Below are 14,206 nucleotides of genomic sequence, written 5' to 3'. Positions count from 1 at the left end.
AGGGAAAAAAGCACACAGCCATGGTAATGAAATGCGTGTAGTAAAAGAATCTTAGATCATAGTTTAATCCTCTTATTTTATAAGTAAGGACATAAAAATCCCAAGAGATTATTTGACTGGCCCAAGATCGCACCGCTGGTTAGGGGCCAGACAGAGCACAGAACCCAGCTTCCCAGTTCATAGCAGCACAAGCTTTTCCCCTTCAGTTCATTCCATCCTTCATATTTTGAGGTCTCTGGGAAACACGATCTCTAAATTCAAATGCATTGCTTAGAATTGCATTATGTCAGAGAAAACACAACAATGACACATGAATCTTACTTGGTGGCCACAAAATTAACAAATCAACAAACAACCCCACTGATGATATTGAGAAATGAGCTCCCAAAACTTGAAAATGTGTAAAACCTTCACACATGTAAAATGTGTTATGACAAAGTGAATGAAATGAGGGCAGAGCTGATCCAGGACAAGGGGATGCTAACTGGGTGTTGGGTGAATCTATGTTATCCCAGGGTATGTTCTCAGGGAATGTCCTCTGTGTTCAAATAAATTTTGACCATTATAGGTTTGGTATTCATATACCTTGTACTTTCACACTTTCTGCATCAATTTTCACAAAGCTCCTTTCTTGTGTGGATTTCGGTCTTTCACACATGGTTGGATGGAGTTAGGTCATCGTGGGGTGTCTCTAACCAGTAGCCAGGGAGAAGAGGCCATCACTACACGGGCAGAGGTGGTGTAGTGAGGTGAGGCAGCTGGCATTGGGATCCTCGCTGAGGGAGATCATCCTTCAACTTTTTGCTTATTCTCTCCCCACCCACTTAATTCTCAAAAGGGGACACTTTTCAGGGTGAGTGGGAAGTGATATTGCCCAAACTCAGACTCTCAGAAGCCTTCGGTCTCCCTGGAGGAGGGAGGCGGGTGGGGGGGGGGTGGTTAGAGTGGCAGGCAGAGAGGGTGTTTTACACAGGATATTAAGAGCCAAGAAAATGGAAACTTTGTAGAAGGAACCAGAGTAAAGAAAACACAGGTCGAGTCTTTGGGGATGGAAAATATAATGAGTGAACTACCAAGCGTTCATTCCACTACGTTTCTCTATCAATGTTAAGTGACGATTATTAAAGCAAAGTCCAAGTACTTTGCTTGGTACAAAATTGGTAGTTATTACCTTAGTAGGGACTATGTAAGTCCTTACATGATTTGGAAGCTAGCCTCGTGAACAAAAAGAGCAGACGTCATGATTTAATATGAGTTATGCCCTCATGATCCACTCACTTGCTCGTCCCCCCACTGGCCTTAAGACCATGAGGCTTTTATGTCTAATCTATTAAACACGCTGGATTCAATAGAGTGCAAACAAAAGGCAGCTTTTTCCTTTTTGCCACTCTCTCTTTGAACCTGCTCTCGAAACTTGTTTTTTCTCTACCCTGGATGAATGCTGGGCAGTTGTCATAGCTTTCCAGGTCACTACAAAATAATAAATCACTCTCAAATAAGTAAAAACTTCATCTTATCCAATAGCCTCATAACTCCAAAGTCACATTCAATTTAAATCTTCCCCGAACCATCTTAGGTCTGCTTTAGGTTTGCCAAGAATGCAGAAGCAGAGGATGGGCACTGCTTGGTTCTCTACTTCTGTCCTTGTTCTTAATTAAACATTGTCTGGGAGAAGAAATGATGAAGTCAGTCCTCGCTCCCAACAGCTCTATTCAAATTAGTTTATTGAATTACTTCTCAAATCCTGCCGTCTCGATGGCAGCCTCAGCTGGAGTCACTGATCTCCCTCTAGCTATGGGTGCACTTGTGTCCATTTTGGCAAGAAGGGGCATAGTCTCACCACCCGCTCCCCCACACCGGGCTGGCCTCCCTCTGCACAGGGTCTCAGGCCATGCTACTGTGTCAGGGGAGACCATGGGAATGGGCTACCTTGGACCATCACCATGTGTCACGGACAAGACAGGCTACATAACTTGTAGGGTCCTGTGCAAAATGGAAGTGCAGGATCCTTCCTCAAAACTTATTAACAGCAAACATTATGTGAAGAGCAAGGCTCTTCTGAGCACACGGCCACGTGCAACTGCACAGATCACACGCCCATGAAGCTGGCTCCGATCACAGAATGAATCCAGGATGAAGTGTGACAGGAAATCAGGAGAACTAGAGCTTCTGTTTCCAGGCAAGGGTGGAGCCTGAGAACAAAGTCCAGAGCAGAGAAGCTGAAAGCAGGCCTTTTACAGACAGATTCCCACTAATTGGTCACGGTATCCCAAACCCCCACATGCAGGCGTCAGGTGAGCTCCAGGCACCCAGGTGCCCAATGAGCAGCAGCCTTCCTGGCCTTCCTTGTGGGCACAGGTCTCCCGAGCAAAGCCCCAGGGAGCCTCCCTTGTGGAGGAAAGCAGTGTTAACCAAGGAAACGGAATGCTGACACTGATGAAGAAGCACAGACAGGAAGGTCCCCAGAAAGCAAACTGGGAGTAAAACACAGAGGGCCTCAAACTTCTTCAAGCAATTCTGCGTCCATCATTTCACAGACGTGGTACTGTGCCCACAGAATCATGAGGCTGAGTTTCAGGTAACACACCGCTTGTAGGTGGGCACAGCCAGAGCCCCCTTTCTGAGAGACAAAGTGAGAGAAGACTGGCCATCGGTCACCATCGCTTCACCAGCCTCGAATCTGCCCCGGGAGCAGCCTCCCTCCCCTCCTCCCATTGCCATTCCTGGGGGGGGGGGGGGGGGATGTGGGGGGTGGGGAAGGTGAGGGAGAGGGAGGACACTAATCTGTGGGCATTTGGGGATTCGCAGTATCTTCCCTCAGTAGGAGAGGTTATCTGTTTTGTAGAAGTGAAATCACCTTCCCAAATCCTAAAATGCTGTGAGTGGTTTCGATCTACAGTATCCTGCAATGCCATTGTGGCTCAGGTTACTTCAAAAGGGTCAACTGATGTGAAAAAATATCAGTCCTCTCTACCAAGTGGTTCAAACAGTTGGTACTTATAACTGAGAATGTAAGACATGACAGCCCATTTCTTTCGTTTTCTCCTAGGCTGGCTTCTGGTAAGTCTGCTACTGTTTACTTATTATCCTCATTGTAGATATTTGAAACATCAGAAAAGGTACGTTAATATCGAACACTGTGTAGTCACTGCTTTTAAACCTTATTTAAAAAATTAATGCTTATTTATTTTTGAGAGAGAGAGAGACAAAGTGCTAGCGAGAGGGGCAGAGAGAGAGGGAGACACAGAATCCAAAGCAGGGTACAGGTTCTGAGCTGTCAGCACAGAGCCCAAGGTAGGGCTCAAAGTCACCAGCTGTGAGATCATGACCTGAGCTGAAGTTGGACGCTTAACCAACTGAGCCACACTTGTAGCCCTTTAAAACTTACTTAAAAACAAAAACAAAAACAAAAACTTGTTTTTCAACCTTAGTTTCAAAAAAGAACTCATATTTATGTATGCGTCCATATATATTACATAATATTACTGTTAAATAATATAATACAATGAAAATAATATCAGATATATGTGTGCAGGTACGTGTATAGAGACAGAAAGATTTGAAAAAATTTCACCAAAAAAACTACAATAATTCTCTGAGTAGTAGCATTAGAGATGATTCTCATTTTCTTCTTTACATTTTATCTGTTTTCCAACCGTTCTATGTTGATAACACATTTCACATTATCAAGAGAGAAAATTATTTTTAAATGTCCCTTGGCAACCGTAAGATGGCACATGTTTGCTTAAACATTTCTAGGCTTGCAGAATACTCCTTTATACAATCGTCACATTTTCTTGCAATATATGTGTTTTTATAGCGCCTTTCCCCCCACTAGACATTATTTTCTTAAGATCTGTGACACTTGTTTTGATATTCCTGGCTACTCAGCTATCTAGCACACATAGTAAGCAATAAATGTTCATAGGATAAATGGGTAAATTTATGAATGAATGCAATTAGGCCACCTTCTAGTTCAGACTTTAGTTAAATAACTCTGTTTAATTTTTTGTTACCTTTTTCTAAAAAGAAAATTATGGTTCATTTTACATACTAATTCAATAGCAATTTTTTTAAGTTTATTTATTTACTTTGCCGGGGACGAGGAGGGGAAGAGAGAGAGGGAGTGAGAAAACCTCAAGTAGGCTCTGAACTGAACTGTCAGAGCACAGCCCAATATGGGGCTTGAACTCAGGAACCTATGAGATCATGACCTGAGCCAAAATCGAGAGTCGGATGCTTAACCGACTGAGCCACCCAGGTGCCCCACAGCAATTTTTCGAAGTGACTTTATTTTAGATTTTTTTCCAAAATATTTCACTTTATTTTCATAAAAACAAAACCTTTTTTTTTCTTTTTGTACTCTTTTCTTCTTTGGTTTACCTAGTATTCAATTCAATTCCATTAAAATAGTTATAAATAATAAATAAGATATAAATAAATACATATAAATTAAATTAAATTAAATTAAATTAGTTATAAGGGGGCGCCTGGGTGGCTCAGTCGGTTAAGCGTCCGACTTCAGCTCAGGTCACGATCTCGCGGTCCGCGAGTTCGAGCCCGGCGTTGGGCTCTGGGCTGATGGCTCAGAGCCTGGAGCCTGTTTCTGATTCTGTGTCTCCCTCTCTCTCTGCCCCTCCCCCGTTCATGCTCTGTCTCTCTCAAAAATAAATAAACGTTAAAAAAAAAATAGTTCTAAGAACAAGTGCAACTGGCATGATAGGCTTAAGGTTGAAAATGATTTGCTCTCGGGAACAATTCAACTCCATAGTGGAAGCAGAAGTGAGGGAGAGAATTAGAAAGTGGCCCGTGGGCAGTAAACACTCATCATGCAGGGCACTTGAGTCAGTGTGTTTTATGTACCTAAGCGAGCAGCCAGCTACTTTAAGTGAAGGTCGCTAAGAGAGCTCTGATTTCCTTGCATCAGGCTGTCTTAGTTTGCCTGCAGGATGCTTTTGAAGGCATAATGGCCCTCTCCGGCCTCATAAGCTTTGCCTTCTGCTCTTCAGAAGCGAAACAAAACACTGAAAATCAGTGAACAGAAGAACCTGAATCTTTCTGTTCAGTGTGTGTGTGCACGCATGCGCGTGCCTGAGTCTGGCAGCAAAGTTACCTTTAAAAAAATTAATCAGTTGGATGTGAGACCAAAAATACCCTAAAGTCACTTTGTTACAAAAATATCCTAAAATTTGGGAAAATGGCCCAAATGCTAGGACGATTTGGATTTCATATTAACAGACAGGATCAACCATAGATGAACTTTCTGGTAAACATTTGTGCGTAAGAGTAAAATTGGCATTGGTTGAAAGAGAAAAACTGAAAATAAATGGGGAAGGCAAGAAGTCCTAACCTGCACTTAATTTATTTCAAAGTTAGCCTCAAACTTCACTCTTAAATACAGTGTCTGCTTAATACTACCTAGGCTTAAATGACTTAATAAAGAGATTTCTTTTTTCAAAATAACAGTTCAGTTGGACCTTTAATTAAACACTTGTTGTTTGAATTCTATGCCCATAGCATTCCTGGAGTTTGCAGCCCACCAGCACTTCAAATTTAATTTTGATGAGTAAATAAACATAAACCCAGATACAAAGCTAACTACAGAGTAGCCAGCACATCATAGCTGTCTATGCATATGCAAAAGCCCAGGGAAGCAAGCTTCTCCACTCACTTTCCTTCCCCCCCAGAACTGACTTATTTTTTCTTTACTGTAACCAGAACTATCCTTGATGCTCTATTATTAAGTTATATTATTAGAGAGTGCTTAGAGTATATGAAAAAAAATGTTTTGAAAAGCAAATTATTTTCTAATGAAATCAACACTATTTCTTGCAGCAGATTACTGGATATTGCAGGTGCTACTCATAAAATACCTGTCAGCAGACCAGAAAGGAAATCGAATTGTGTAATATGTCGAAGCTACAGGTATCTTGGTTTGTATAAAGAGACTATATTATGTTAAGTGAAAACTTCAGAGGAAGTTTAAGACTTATGTATAAACCAAGGTGTTATCTTAGTAATGATATATAAACACAAGTAAATTAGTTTAAAATAAACAGTTAAATCTTATACAAACCTATAGGGACAACTCATTTGATCTAAACTGGTTTTGAAAACAAGTGTATAAAACAGCGATGATTATTTCCATCTCTAAAAAAATTTTTTTTAATAGATTTAAAGTATATTGTCTTATACAGGGGGCCTGCGTGGCTCAGTCGGTTGAGCATCCAACTTCGGCTAAGGTCATGAACTCGAGGATCATGAGTTTGAGCCCCGCATCGGGCCTTGTGCTAACAGCTCAGAGCCTGGAGCCTGTTTCTGATCCTGTGTTTCCTTCTCTCTCTGTTGCTCCCCCGCTTGTTCTCTCTGTCTCAAAAATAAAGATTGGGGCACCTGGGTGGCTCAGTCAGTTGACCATCCGACTTCAGCTCAGGTCATGATCTCACGGTTTGTGAGTTTGAGCCCCACGTCGGGCTCTGTGCTGACAGCTCGGAGCCTGGACAGAGGCTGCTTCAGATTCTGTGTTCCCCTGTCTCTCTGCCCCTCCCCAGCTCACACTCTCTCTCTCTCTCTCTCTCAAAAATAAATATTTAAAAATTTTTAAATAAATAAATAAATATTTAAAAAATTTAAAAATAAAATAAAAATGAAGCATATTGTCTTATGGATGTACTTTGCTGATAATACGTTTGTACTACAAAGACAAAGGACGATAAACATTGCTAGCTACAAGCTGTTGTTTTGTTGAAGTTTCAGTTTCAATGCTTCTCCCTTACTAACCCTTAATCTATCCTTCCTTTATTGTTTTCTACCTTTTTACTTTTTCTTTTCATCACAATGCAAATTTCATGAAAGCAAATACTTATCCTCTGACATTTTATACTTTATCTCCTCACAGCAACAATATCATCTAATCAGATTATCCTGTCATTCAAAAAGATTGATGTGTACCCTGAAAGTATAAGCTACAGAAAAACAAAAACAAAAACAAAAACACAAAAATAGAAAACTAGATACAGTAAATATCATCAAAATTGAAAAGTTCTGTGCTCTAAAGGACGTCATCGGAAGAAAGGCAACACACATTTTTTCAGCTTATACAATTTGAAAATTACGTAATTTTATATAATTATCAGTAAGGGACTTGCATTTAGATTACATAAAGAACTGTTACAACTCAGTAATAAAGAGATAAATAACCCAATTAAAAAAATGGACAAAGGGTTTGAATAGATATTTCTCCAAGGAGGATATACCAATGACTAACAAACAAATGAAAAGGTGTTCAACGTCATTAGTCATCAGGGAACTGTAATCCAAGACCACAGTGAGACACTATTTCATACTCACTAGAATGACTATACTCAAAAAAGTCAGACATAACAAATGCAGGTAAGGATGGGGAGAAATCAGAACACTCATACATTGCTAGTGATAATATCAACTGACACAGCTGCTTGGAAAAGTAATCTCTTTTTCAAATAGTTACACACACAGTTAGCCTATGATCCAGTGATTCTACTCATCGTTATATACCCATGAGAAACGTAAAGCGATTTTCACACAAACACTTGTATACAAACGTTCCCAGCAGCGTATTCGCAATAGTCAAGAAGTGGAAATGACCCAAAGTGTCCATCAACCGATAAATGGATAACCAAATGTGGTATGCCCATACAATGGAATATTATTTGGCAATAAAAAAGAACAAAATACTGAGACACGCTACAACATGGATGAACCTTGAAAACATACTAAATAAGAGAAGACAGTCACAAAGTACCACATATTGTATTATTCTATTTGTGTGGACTTTCGAGAATAGTCAACTCTGTGGAGATAGAAAGTAGATTTGTGGTTTTCTAGAGCTGGAGGTGATGGGGAGATTGGGGATGATGGCTAAGTAAGTTTTTTTTTAAAGATCCATCCCCTATCCACCAGGTTCTGTCGTTTCAAGATGCCAGTGAGCTGCAACTTGTTGGAAACTCCATCTTATGAGTCTCTGTGCATTTATGTACTCACCTGGCCCTGGAGGTGGAGAAGTTCTGGATTTAATGTCAGAAACCCAAAGCTTTGTGTCCCATATTCCTCTAGCTATATGGCCTTGAAAATTTCACCCAACCTTTCTAAATCTTAATAAAATAGAAATCAAAATAACTACCTCACAGACACTGTGAGAGATAAAGGAGATGGCATGGGTCAAAAGACTTTGTAAACTGTACCTCATGTATAAATGTAAATGGTTGCTGTTATCAGTTCTACAGACCCAGGACGTTGATTTTTACTTTCCCACAAGAAGTCAGGCCCAAAGAGCCCTGACTCACATCACCCAACTACATCATATGCAGGAGCCAGGGTCTTAATTAACAGTGAAAAATTACACTGTCAAGCAGATTGGATGGGCATGTCAGTCTGTCCACTCATTTCCTTTCCAGGAGAGAAATCTATTTGAGAAACTCAATTACCATTGGGAGGTTGCTCAGAGAATACAGAATCAGACCTCGGGGAGTTGGATTATCCTGGGAGCATTTTCATGAAGATATGGCAAACTAATGAGTCTCCTTCCTTCTCTACAGGGATAAATTTGTTCAGGCAGACTAACAGTCTTCCTTCTTTAGAGCAGGAAACTGCTCATGAATGCTTTCCCCCCCTAGTTTTTCAGGTAATCCTCCTCCTATTCAAGGTATTTATAACTACTTCAAATTCATCACCCTCTGTATTTCATGCATTGTTACAATGAACCAATTCCCAATTTCAAACTTCTTTTGTATTTATCATATTTTGCAGGTTGACTGCTTCCATGGTGACCATTCATGACATACAAGTTCCCACTTCTATAGAAACTTTGGTTCAATCAAGGTTGACCAGAGAAGCCTGATCTAACTTACATGGTATGACTTCCTTTCTGATCCAGTCAGTTATCTTGTTTTCTTCCAAACAATTTATATCAGACCTAAAAAGTAGAGTTCTCTACAAATGTGAATTATTGTGATTACTGTAAGCTCTGCAGATCAAAACCGTGATGGTTGGTGATCATGACATGATTAGAACCCGATGATAAAACAGTCCTTGGTCCCTCTGGCCTTCCTTCCTTCCCTGCACACACTGACCATCAGTTTTTATTTAAAATCAGCTTTGCTTTGAAAGAATTTCAAGGGGTGCCTGGATGGCTCAGTTGGTTAAGTGCTGGACTTCAGCTCAGGTCATGATTCCACAGTGTGAGTTCAAGCCCTGCATCAGGCCCTGTGCTGATGGTGCAGATCCCGCTTGGGATTCTCTCTCTCTCTCTCTCTCTCTCTCTCTCTCGTTCCCTCTCTCTGCCCTTCCCTGACTCATGCTCACACTCTCTCTCTCAAACTTTTTTTTAAAAAGTAAAGAATTTCAGTAATAGACAAATGAGAGTTTTGTACTATTCCAGAATAAATCATTAATTATTGAAGATTTATCAGGTCTTCCCAGAAATGCAGATATCATTATGGGTGTCATGTGGCATAATAGTGGAAAGAATGTGGATATGGAGACAGGGGGTTGGAGAGTTCTGAAACAGCCACTTTTTTAAATTTTTTTAATGTTTATTTATTTTTGACAGAGAGAGAGACAGAGCATGAGTGGGGGAGGGGCAGAGAGAGAGGGGGACACAGAATCTAAAGCAGGCTCCAGGCTCCGAGCTGTCAGCACAGAGCCCGACATGGGGCTCGAACTCATGGACGGCGAGATCATGACCTGAGCCAAAGTCAGACGCTCAACCGACTGAGCCACCCAGGCGCCCCTGACCCAGCCTTTTATAAGTAATATAGCTTTGTTCAGTTACTCAAACACTCTGAGTAACTTTCTTCATCCATTGCAAATATCTTCATCTGGTGTCCTGCAATAACAAAAAATAGTGCAACATAGCAAAGATTATGAATGGTTTGTTTTAAGTACCATGTAAAGGATAGCTAGTATTATTGAGACTTTTGTACCCTTTCAAAAGACCTCTTTCGTTGTGCATTTAAAATCAAGATTTGTCGTGGCTTGCTATGCGGCCTTCTGAAACTCTGGGTCTTTCCATTCATTATTTGAAAAGCAAAAAGAAAATGATACTTTTTCATATTTAAAAGTAATAACTGTGGTTAAATAAGTTTTCCTCCTACACATTCTTCTTATACATTTCAAAAGAGTGGCTCAGAGTATTATATACCTAAGTAAGGTTTATAGGGCAGACTCTTAAGAAATGCAGAGAAACACAAACAGTATCTGTACCAATTTTCTCATCTGATCTCACTTACTATTTCAGGAGAGAGAGAAGTAGCCCACAGCATTACAGGCCTCTGACTTCAAAGTCTCTTAGATTTTAAACTGCTGTTTGACTTGGAAAAACCATGGTCAGATGCTTGGGCTTTTTAAAAAAAATCAAACACCATTTAAAAGTCCTGCTAACTGCATTCCCAAGCTTTTATAGCCTGATCCTTTTCCAGAAAGGAAAGAATGATCTATGAAAGGAATACTATGTAATGAAACATTTTTAGCGAGTTGAATTTTTTACTTTCTAAAATTGTTCTAACTGCTGATGATACCAGTGCCACTCTTTTATTGAATAGAACACATGCAGAAAACAAACAAAAACAAAACAAAAGAAAACGAAACAAAACAAAAAGTCTAATAGGGAAAGCCAGGTGTAAGGCAGTGTTAAAAGAAACAAAGGCAGTGTTTCAGACTTCTTCTCTTTAAGATGATGTTATGTGGATTGTTCATTTTCTTGGGATAGCCTTTTAGTTTCCTTGAGCCTGGCTACCCCAGCCAAAGCATCTCTCACTCATTCAAGAAGGGGTGCCTCCTTATTTTCCACTGACTCTTTGTATTAGTCCATTCAGACTGCCATAACCAAATGCCATAGACTGGGTGACTTAAATGATAGACATTTATTTCCTCACAGTCTGCAATCTAAAATTCCATGATCAGGGTGCCAGCATGGTCTAGTTCTGATGAGAGCTCTCTTCCTGGCTTGTTGGCAGCTGCCGTCTTTGGGCTTATATGACTTCTTTGTGTACATGGGGAGAGAGAGAGAGAGAAGAGAGAAGGAGAGAGACATTGACAGAAAGCTCTCTGGTATCTCCTCTTCTAAGGACACTAGTCCCATCATGAGAACCCTACCTTCATGACCCCATCTATTTACCTTCCAAAGATCCCATCTGCAAACACCATCACATTGGGGGTTAGGACATCAACATATGAATTGGGGCGGGGAGGGGGGGCACAATTCAGTCCACAGCTCTCCTCCAAACCTCTTACCGTATCACTTCACTAAAATTTAATGGCGTGGTGGTTTATTTGGTATTTAATTGGTGTGACAATTACTCACCAGATAAAGTGAATTGTTATGCTTACGGAAGTTATGTAAAAAAGTTAAACCCCACAGCAAGTTTAAGATCTGAATGAAAAAAGGTCAATGCGTTATTTGCCCAAAAGATTTCATATGAAAACTTTACCTGATGAGTCTGCCGATATTTAGAGATTGGTCCTCAGTCTTTCAGGCTCGGAAAGCAGATTTTTGTAAATGCACCTTTGAAAGCTCAACTTATAAAAAAAATCACAATCACATAGCTCAAGAAGCTAATGTATAAATAAGAACTCTGATACTTCAGTAGACAATGACAAATATAGAGCTGTCACATACACACTAGAATACTCTCAGTGGCACAGACTACAAATTCTAAGGAGTTCTTTTTGGAGAGCCAAGTTATAATCAGAAAGCTGCCTGCTAACTAAAAATTCAAAAGACAAGAGATAATTTGCATGATTAAAATGTTTAATATCATGAGGTTAAGAAAACCTGATATATCCAGCCTCCATGTAGAAATAGCCTTAAACCAAAGGGACTATGAAAACCAGAATCTATGGGTAGGTCTTCCTCTCCCTGAATAGTGCCCAAAGTGGCCTTCCCAAGTTACTCTGCTTTTCCACACCTCTGTTGCTAAATAACACCATGTACCGTGGAACCCTCCAGTCTTGCTCAGGTCTGGGAGCCATTGTACCCCTTTAGTATAGGGATTATAATGTGGGAGCTCAGAGCAGGAGCTCAAGAGCCAGGTGGTCTCATTTTGAATCTTAGTTCTGCCACTTCTTGGCCATGTGACCTGGAGGGCTTGATCGAAAATGCCCTCCACACCATCCCTCCATTGCAATATTAGGAAAATAATCCCACGTAGGCACTTGGTCACGACGACTCTGGAGACCTCACTGCTTCCTCTGCAACCATGTCTGGCGAACCCAATATGGCTGAGATTGAGAAGTTCGGTAAATTGAAATTGAAGAAGACAGAGTCTTAAGAGAAAAATCCACCCCTTTCAAAAGAAATGATAGGACAGGAGAAGCAAGCAGGCAAATCATAGTGAGGCACGCACTGCCAGATACGCACTGTACATCATTCCACAAGCATTGTCTTCTTATTCTATATCTTTTAGCTGTTTAACTTGGTAACATGCAAAGGGGTTGGATCAAGTTTAAATGACCATGCTGCCCCTTTCACATCAAAGAACCCAGAACCGCTGACAGTGAAGGCCACCCCTGCCTCTCCCAGCTGCCTGTCTGACTGGCAGAGAAGGAAAAGACCTTGCAGCTTGGTGAAGGAGGAAGTTGGGGACGAAATCTAGAGTAAAACCCAAGCTGGTCCAAGATGTCCTGCAGGCTGTAAAATGCAGCTTAATCAGAATACCATTTTTTTCTTCAAATGACTTTAATTACTGGAATGCACAATTTTTCAGTATGCAAATAAAAAGCTTTAAAATATGGGGGGAAAAAGAGAGAGAAAATAATCCCATTTAATTTGCAGCATTGTTGTAAAGATAGTGCTTGTAAGGCTTTTAGCACATTAGCCTTAACGAATACTAAATAAATCTTCACTATTAGTTGTAAGAAATTTGCAAATCTCTGCTTTAGTTCATCATTGGATTTTAGGGTTAAACTTTCAGGGTGCAGTCTCCTGTCACTTATTTCCACTTTCCTTGCAGCTGAAGTTTGTCTCACGTTTGCTCTTGAAACCTACAACCTATCGTATTGATAGAACCAGGTGATATAACGCTCTGTAGAGTACACACTGACTTCGTTTCTAACTCACTAGATAACATAATTTAACAGACGACTTCTGGAGATAATGTTATTTGCCACTTTTCTAGGACAGAAGCTCAGGTCATCACTGTGGAAAGTTTGTGATGGTATTGAAAAGAGGCAGCAGGAGAGGATGACTATAGAGGCCAAGGGGAGAGGAAAACTGCTTATGCTCTCCTGAGTTTCCCGAAACCTATGGTTATCTCTTTCTTTAATCTTATACTCTTTTGCAAAATACAACGCATCTACCCAAAAGAACATATACTGGTTTTGTTAGTAATTATTTCCTTGCCTTTATTTATACTTTTAACCACCCAAATATTAACCCATAACTACTATAGTGTACCCTGTTTTTGAACTTTATATAAATGTAATCACACATTAGTTTACATCTGACTTCTTTATCTTAATGTTTTCAGTTTTACTCATGATTCGGGATGTAGTTGGAGTTCACTAATTTCACTACTCTATGGTATCCTATTCTATGAATATGACACAATTTACTTATCCATTCACTTTTTTTAGTTTTTATTTATTTATTTTGAGAGAGACAGACAGACAGACAGCGTGAGTGGGGGAGGGGCAGAGAGCGAGAATCCCAAGCAGGCTCTGCACTGACCTGGGGCTGGGGCTTGACCACATGAACCATGAAATCATGCCTAACCCGAAGTGAGATGCTTTCCTTCCCACTGGACTTGAACCTGGGGCTTCCAGGCTGGAGTCTAGTCGGAGCCTAGAGAGGAGGGTAACTAAGTCCTAATAACATAATTTGAAGCCCTAAAGAGAGCTGCACTAGTCCTATCCCTGGACTGGTCAGTTCTGTGAACAAATATTTCTTTCTTTGCTTTAGACCAATTAAAGATGGTTTTGTTTTGTCACCTTCAATGGAATTCCTAACTATAAATACTTCCTCACTCTATTGCATCCCCTAAATGCCCTCATTTGTACCTTCCAAAGGAAAGGTATATTTCATATTATGGAAAATGTCAGACCAGTTCTCTGGTCTATTTCTCAATTTGCAAATGAGCCTTTCCTAATAAAGCAACAGCATTGATCCAGGGACCTGACTGCACATAGGACATCTGCATTGAATTCTTAGTCTTCATTGGATCCCTGTTGA

General features: G+C 40.3%; 1 pseudogene; it reads left to right on the top strand.

Moving 5' to 3' along the window:
* Positions 1 to 12,236: 12,236 nt before the first annotated feature.
* LOC125164210 (thymosin beta-4-like) lies at positions 12,237 to 12,371 on the top strand (annotated as a pseudogene).
* The last annotated feature ends 1,835 nt before the right edge of the window (positions 12,372 to 14,206 follow it).

The sequence above is a fragment of the Prionailurus viverrinus genome, chromosome B1 (assembly GCF_022837055.1).
Source record: "Prionailurus viverrinus isolate Anna chromosome B1, UM_Priviv_1.0, whole genome shotgun sequence".
Lineage (NCBI taxonomy): Eukaryota > Metazoa > Chordata > Mammalia > Carnivora > Felidae > Prionailurus > Prionailurus viverrinus.
This window is presented reverse-complemented; position numbering and strand designations above follow the sequence as displayed.